Source organism: Orcinus orca, chromosome 6 (assembly GCF_937001465.1).
Source record: "Orcinus orca chromosome 6, mOrcOrc1.1, whole genome shotgun sequence".
In the NCBI taxonomy this organism is placed as follows: Eukaryota; Metazoa; Chordata; class Mammalia; order Artiodactyla; family Delphinidae; genus Orcinus; species Orcinus orca.
The window spans coordinates 101,220,426-101,228,270 of NC_064564.1; positions in this window are offsets into that span (position 1 = coordinate 101,220,426).

Here is a 7,845-nt window from a genome sequence, read left to right on the forward strand (position 1 = left end):
CCAATAACACGCAGGGAGGAGGTATACTGAGGTTAACAGGAGAGCCTCTTTTTTTTTTTTTTAACTTGGTAAAATCCACATAACATAAAACTGACCGTTAACGACATTTAGTACCTTCGCGACGTTGGGCAACCATCCCCAGTGTCTACTTGCAGAACATTTTCATCATTTCAAAAGGAAACTCCATACCCGAGAAGCCATCACTCCCTGTTTCCGCCTGCTCGTACCCCTGGAAAGCCACTAACCTGCTTTCTGTCGATGGCTCTGCCTACTAAGGATATTTCATATAAATGGAATCATACAATATACGACCTTTAGTGAATGACTGCTTTCATTTAGCATAATGTTTTCAAGGTTCATCGTTATAGCATGGATCAATACTGCATTCTTTTTTATGACTGAATAGTATTTCATTGTATGGGTAAACCAGATCTTGTTTATTCATTCTTCCATCGATGACATGTGGGTTGTTTCCATCTTTTGGTGATTAAGGATAGTGCTTCAACAGGAACAATTCTTACCCGTGAGATTCTTGAAAGAGGCTCCAACAATACCTGCTTTGGAAGAAGTGAGTGAGAATCTGGGAGACAGAGTTAACCAGAGTTAGTGAATAAATATACAAGATAACTTTGCATTTCGGATAAACAATAAATATGTTTTTAGCATAAGTATGTCCCGTTCAATATTTGGGACATACTTATACCTGCTGGACCTGAAACCCCTATTCCTGACTCTTGGTTCAGAGTACTTTCTTCCTTAGCTTGTTCCTCCTCCCCTGGGACACTGGAGAAATCAGAACTTTTCTGCCCTTCTCATCTAAGAGAAAGAAGAAATCACGAGCAGTTGCGCCACATTTTAAAAACGTGTTGTCGGGCCTCCCTGGTGGCGCAGTGGTTAAGAATCCACCTGCCAGTGCAGGGGACACGGGTTTGAGCCCTGATCTGGGAAGATCCCACATGCCGTGGAGCGACTAAGCCCGTGCGCCACAACTACTGAGCCTGTGCTCTAGAGCCCGCAAGCCACAACTACTGAAGCCCGCGCGCCTAGAGCCCGTGCTCCGCAGCAAGAGAAGCCACCGCAATGAGAAGCCCGCACACCACAACGAAGAGTAGCCCCTGCTTGCCGCAACTAGAGAAAGCCCGTGCGCAGCAATGAAGACCCAATGCGGCCAAAAAATTAATTAATTAATTAAAAAAAAAAGCTAGCTGTAAGTTTCTAGGTCATCAGTCCACAGGCAGCTGGGTCTTCTCTACCCTCCCCACCCTGACACCTACCCCAGACAGTGAGCCCTGGGAGCCGCTGCCCTGCGGTGTCTCCAAACTTCCACCCATGGAGCCCAGTGTTCATGGTCTGGAAGAGCTTGGAGATTCCCATGCCTCCAAGTCCACCCTCCTGTTTGACAAAGGTAGCAACTGAAGTCCGCCGAAGTACCCGAGGTCACCTGGTGAGGCCAAGGCAAAGCTGGGATTCAGCCCCAAGACGGCTGACGGCAGTGTTATGTGCGTGAGGCCAGCGGTCCTCAGTGTGGCGCCCTGGGATTACCAGCACAAGCAGCACCGGGGGCTGGTGACCAGCACAAAATTTTCGATCCCTTCCCAAACCGACTGAATCACAAACCCCGAGGGGCCCTGCAATCTGCGTTTTAACAAGCCTCCCTGAAGACTCTAGTACAAGCTCAAGTACCAAGAATCATGACCCTGCACTATTTCCTTAATCTGGAAAATGACTTTCCGACACTGAAGAAGAAAAACAACAACAACTTGGAAATGAGATGAGAATGTTCTTTTCATTTCTTTGACTGACAGTTAATCAAAAATGAAATTGAGGCAGCATGGCCCATTTCCTGAATCATTTCCTGAGGTCTGCCGGATATCACCACAGCCAAAGAGTTTGCCCATCTGTCCCATCATGCTTCCCGTTTTGCAGAGGGGAAAAGGTCAATCACTATAATGTCTGTTTTCCCCATAGGAAGCTCTGTGAGGGAAGGAGATGTAGCTTGTTCTCTGCTGTAGCCACAGAACACAGCACGTCGAAGGCACTCGATCTTGTGGAAGGACTCCCCGCAAGAACTACCGTTTTTATTTCCCTGACACGTGTTTATCAGCGGCGCCTTCCTTTGGTCAAGCCGTGTGTGGGCACTGGAGTTAGGATGGATCTGAGAGCTTGTCTGAGGGGCTCTGAGTCCGGCAGAGCAGCTAGAGAGGCTGGACCCTGTGTGGTTAAGGGTTAGGAAACCAGGGAGCAGGAGACCAAGTGTGGGGTTAGGGAAGCACAAAGGGGGCACCACAGAGCCCAGTGTCAGCTTGGGGAGGATAGTCAGGAGGTGACACTATAATCAAGGTCCCAGAGAAACAGAACCAATGCGATGTGTGTGTATGTGAGCATGTGTGCGTGCACGCCTGTGTGTGTGTGTGTGTGTGTAAGAGATTTCTTATAAGGAGTTGGCTCGCATGATTATGATGGCTGATGAGTTCCAAGATTTGCAGGGTGAGCTGGCCAACTCCAGACCCAGGAGAGCGGATGGTGTAGTGCCATTCCAAAGGCTGGCAGGCTCAGGACCCAGGAATGACCAAAGGCAGGAAAAGACAGATACCCATCTCAAGCAGTCAGGCCAGAGGAATTCTCAGTTACTTGGCCTTTTGATTCTATTCAGGCCCTCAGTAGACTAGATGTGGCTCGCCCACACGCGAGAGGGCTATCTGCTTTGCTCAGTCTAGCCATTAAAATGTTAATCTCCTCCAAAACACCCTCACTGACACAGCCAGAACGTTGAGCCAAATATCTGGGTACCCCGTGGCTCAACTAAGTCAACATAAAATTAACCATCAGGGGCTTCCCTGGTGGCGCAGTGGTTGAGAGTCCACCTGCCGATGCAGGGGACGCGGGTTCGTGCCCCGGTCCGGGAAGATCCCACATGCCGCGGAGCGGCTGCGCCCGTGAGCCATGGCCGCTGGGCCTGCGCGTCCGGAGCCTGTGCTCCGCAACGGGAGAGGCCACAACAGTGAGAGGCGCACCGTACCTCAGGGGAAGGGTCAGGGGAAGCCTGGAGTACTGGGCTGGGAATAGGACAAGCACAGGTTTGCACAGAAGAGCAGGGTTTGCACTGGCCAGGTTACGTTTGTGCTGTGATGGGGCACTGGAGTGGAGCTGTCCAGGGGCAGCTGGCTGAGCTGGGAGGGCAGGAAAGAGGTCTGTGCACCATTCGGGGCTCTGGAGAGTCAGCAGCTTTGACGACATGGAAGGTGAGAGAGTCAGGAAGAAGGGCCAGAGGGGAAGGAGAAGAGAGGCTATGTTAGAGCCATGCTGCTCAGCAGTCTCGGTCCGGTCTCCATTCCAGGTGGCCTCTGTGACCTGGCTGGGGAAGCCCCTGAAGCTGGGCCAGCTCATTCCCAGCAAGGGTAAGTAGGAATTTGTCAGGGACACAAGGCAGCTCTTCCCCAGCTGGCAGCCCCACGGTTCCCAATCTCCCGTTGCACAACCCAGTGTCCAGAAACAGCCACGGTGGACTTCCAGGGGGAACCCCAGACCTGTGTTCGCTCTGTCCACAGTGAGGCAAGCCCCAGGGACAGTCACATCCCATGGTGACCGGCAGCCTGGTGCTGGGAAAATGAGAGCGGGACGGGCAAGAAGGGGAGAGGCTGGCAGGTGGATTCTGGTCTCAGCTTCCTGACTGTGACATGGCCTTGAGTGGGTCATTCTCTCTCTCTGGGCCTCAGTTTTTCTCCCAGGAAAATGGGAGTGACATGTCCTTCCCTGCTTTCCAACCACAGACCAGGCCATTGTTCCATAATAGTTGGACGAACCGGGTGAAATTGAATGATACTCAACTGCTTTCTGACCTATAAAATCCACAGTTTCACAGACTCATAGACATGGAGAACAGACTTCTGGCTGCCAAGGGGTCAGAGGGAGGGAGAGGGATGGACTGGGAATTTGGGGTTGGTAGATGCAAACTATTACATTTAGAAGGGATAAACAACAAGGTCCTAATATATAGCACAGGGAACTATAGTCAATATCCTGTGATAAACCATAATGGAAAAGAATATATAAAAAGAACGTCTGTACGTGTATAACTGAGTCACTTTGCTGCACAGCAGAGATGGGCACAACTTGTAAATCAACTTCAATGAAAATAAATAAATAAATAATTTAAAATCCACCGTTTCATATGGTTCAACCCTTAATAGCACCTTTCAAAATAATAGTGGCTGCAATTTCTTGCACGCTTTCCATGAACCAGGAGCCGTGTTGAGTGTAATCCATATTCACCTCATGCACAACCCTCAGGGGCAAGTTTTATCACCCTGGCTCTTCTGATGGGGGAACTAAAGTCCAAAGAGGTTACATAAGTTGCCCAAGATCACAAAACAGGATGTGAATTTGAACAAATATTTTTTGGTATTTCCTCAGCCCAGACACAAAGTTCCTAATTTGGACTGTTTGCTCTGCCCGTGTATTTTTGTGGTTGCTCACATAGATAAGATCACGAATTAGTTGTCAGACACAGCTTAGCCCTGGCCTTGTATAAAATGGCCAGAAATCTGTATAAAGTGGTTTTCTCAGAAAGTGAATCATTTCAAAATGGTGCATTTACCTAATTATAGAAACCTCATCTTTTCACCCTGTTACCTTACCCTCCTGGGCCACTGGTTTTCTCAAGTATCTAATGGGGAAAATATCCTATTTTCCTTAATCTAATATAGACATAATTTTGCATTTTGATGTCTTTAGAAGTAGGATGTAACCTGCAATCACTGAAGTATTTATATAATGCAGGAATCTGTCTTTCCTTCCTCACCACCCCAGCTTGTCATTAAACAGATGATGATGGTTATTATAATAGAAGGACCCTTAGAAGCAAATTTGTTTCATCTGATATTTAGTTCGTCTAAATGTGAACTGATTGACTATGCATAACAATCCAATGAAGTGGATTTTATTATTATTATCCACATTTTACAAGTAGGGAAATTGAGGCACAGAGAAGTTAGGTAACTTGCCCAAGGTCACACAGTTAGCAAGTGGTAGAACCAGGACAACTCTTTACCAGCATCGTACACTGCCCTGATTGCTTTTCTGTCTCTTTCCTGCCAAACTTTTCTTGACATTGTGCCAGGGACAGATAGGCAGGCTGGGGAGGGCTGCCCAAGACTTCAATTCATGGAGGTACTAAAGCATCCTTAAAATGTAAGAAGATAGAGGAAATTGTACTGTGTCAGGGTGAGTGCGGGGTGTGCTTGGAGAAGCTACTTGGCTAGTCTCTTGGGAGGAGAGTGAGAAGCCCCTCAAGGGGCAGCCTGAGGCTGAGGACGGTGAGGACCACTCCCTGCTTCCCAGGAGAGGCACTCCGCTTACCCACTGTAAGGGAAAACTTTCATTTCTCTCTCCTCTGCTCACTAGACTTCTGGCCACCAAACCTGTGGATTTTCTCCAACACCAAGTGGTTCTCTGACTCTCCAGACACCAACTGAGTGTCCTACGCTTCAGTTCAGTTCTGACACTGTTACTGAGCCAGACTTGGGTCTACTTGCCCCACATGCAGCAAAGCCAATCTACTGACACCGGGCTGTGGTGAAGCAAAGTCCAGCGTTTATTGCAGGTGCCAAGCAAGGAGAATGGGCAGCTCATGCTCAAAAGACTGGAACTTCCCAATGGCTTTCAGGCAACGGTTTTAAAAGAAAGTGTTATGGGCTTCCCTGGTGGCGCAGTGGTTGAGAGTCCGCCTGCCGATGCAGGGGACGCGGGTTCGTGCCCCGGTCCGGGAAGATCCCACATGCCGCAGAGCGGCTGGGCCCGTGAGCCATGGCCGCTGAGCCTGCGCGTCCGGAGCCTGTGCTCCGCAACGGGAGAGGCCACAACAGTGAGAGGCCCGCGTACCGCAAAAAAAAAAAAAAAAAAGAAAAAAGAAAGTGTTAGGGGAGAGGATCTTAGGATGTATGATCAGCTCGTGGACCTTCTTCTGATTGGTTGATGGTGAGGTAACAGGGGGATGTTTCAGGAATCTCTATCATCAGCCTTCTGGTTCCAACTGGTTTGGGGTCTACATGCTTGTGGTCAGCATGTAGTCTCCATCCTCCACCTGGGTGCAGGTCTTAGTTTCTGCAGAACCACTCAGAGATATGTATCCGATTGTTATCTACATCCCTTCAGGGGGACTGCTTGAGCCTCCTCTTTGGAACTCGGGGAAGGCTTAGGAAGGTCCTTCATTTCAGCAAGCAAGAAACAGGGGACAGGGCTTCCCTGGTGGTGCAGTGGTTAAGAATCCGCCTGCTAATGCAGGGGACATGGGTTCGAGCCCTGGTCCGGGAAGATCCCACATGACGCGGAGCAACTAAGCCCATGCGCCACAACTACTGAGCCTGCGCTCTAGAGCCCGTGAGCCACAACTATTGAGCCCAAGTGCTGCAACTACTGAAGCCTCGCACCTAGAGCCCGTGTTCTGCAACAAGAGAAGCCACTGCAATGAGAAGCCTGTGCACCGCAACGAAGAGTAGCCCCTGCTCGCCACAACTAGAGAACCCACGCACAGCAATGAAGATCCAGCGCAGCCAAAAACAAACAAACAAACAAACAAATAAATAAATATTAAAGGAAAAAAAGAAACAGGGGCCATGAAGAGGCTTTTGTACCGAGGAAGACCCTGCAGGGTCCTGCTCAGTTTCAGTCTCCCCTTTTCTTTGTTACTCCTCAATCCCAAGGGGAACAGGGGCTGCACAAGAAAGGAAATAAAATTTTGGATAGAGAGGTTAATCATAAACTCAGTAAAGAAACTCGGTTTTAGGGGCACGCGGTTTCAGCGCTAACCAGAGTTGAGTTAGCATCAGATCCTGCAGATTAAGGGCTCAGTCCCACAAGACTGTCCCCATTTCAGATGCCAATCACAAATCCAGGTTGTCACCTGTGCTTCTGACTGACCAGCTGTAAATCAGAGGTTCCTACAACCCTCTCTCTTTGGGTTTGGCCGTTTACTAGAACAGCTCACAGAACTCAGGAGAATCCTTTACTTACTAGATTACCAGTTTAGTATAAAAGGATACAACTCAGGAACAGTCAGATAGCAGAGGTGCATAGGGCAAGGTATGTGGGACAGGGCATGGAGCTTCCAGGCCCTCTTTGGATTGCAGCTAAAACAGAAATGAAGTTTTTCTTCTCCTGAGAACAAGGAAAGTAAAGGGAACAGAGAAGAAACATAAACGGGCCTGAAAGAGTTAATCACTCCTAGCTTTACTTTAACTGTTACTAATCTGTAGTATCTGTAACTAGATCTGTCCTTCACAAAGCTAGCCTCTATGGGAATTACATCCTTCACAAATCACTTCCTAACTCTCTGTGTGAATTATGTCCTGCATAAATCACTCCCTAACTCTCTCTGTGAATTCTAGTGTTTATTCTCCCTACACACTCTTGTAGCAAATCACCCCTTGTAGCTGTTTGCATTTCAGAAAGAAGGTCACAGGCTGATAACCCAGGGTTATCGGATTGCCTGACGCCAGCGGTGATTGTTTTGAAATAATGCAAGAAGAATGCAAGACCTTCACCATTTTGATCCTTATCGCTCACTTCGGACTGTGAACTCCACCTATAAGAACCCCTGTAATTCCCCAGGAGGGGGGCACAGTTCTTGAGGCTGTGTTTTCCCCCTTTGCCTGGCAAAGGAATAAAGCCATCTCTCTTATCTTCCAAAATCTCTGTCTCCGTAATTCTGTTCGGCATCGCGCACAGAGAGTTGAGATTTTGGCAACAGGATTGGCCACCTATTCAGCACCTCCACATGTTCCCCAACCTGGAAGCTCTCCAAATCTCATCATTTAGCACTTTACTGAAAGCATCCTTACGTGAGCA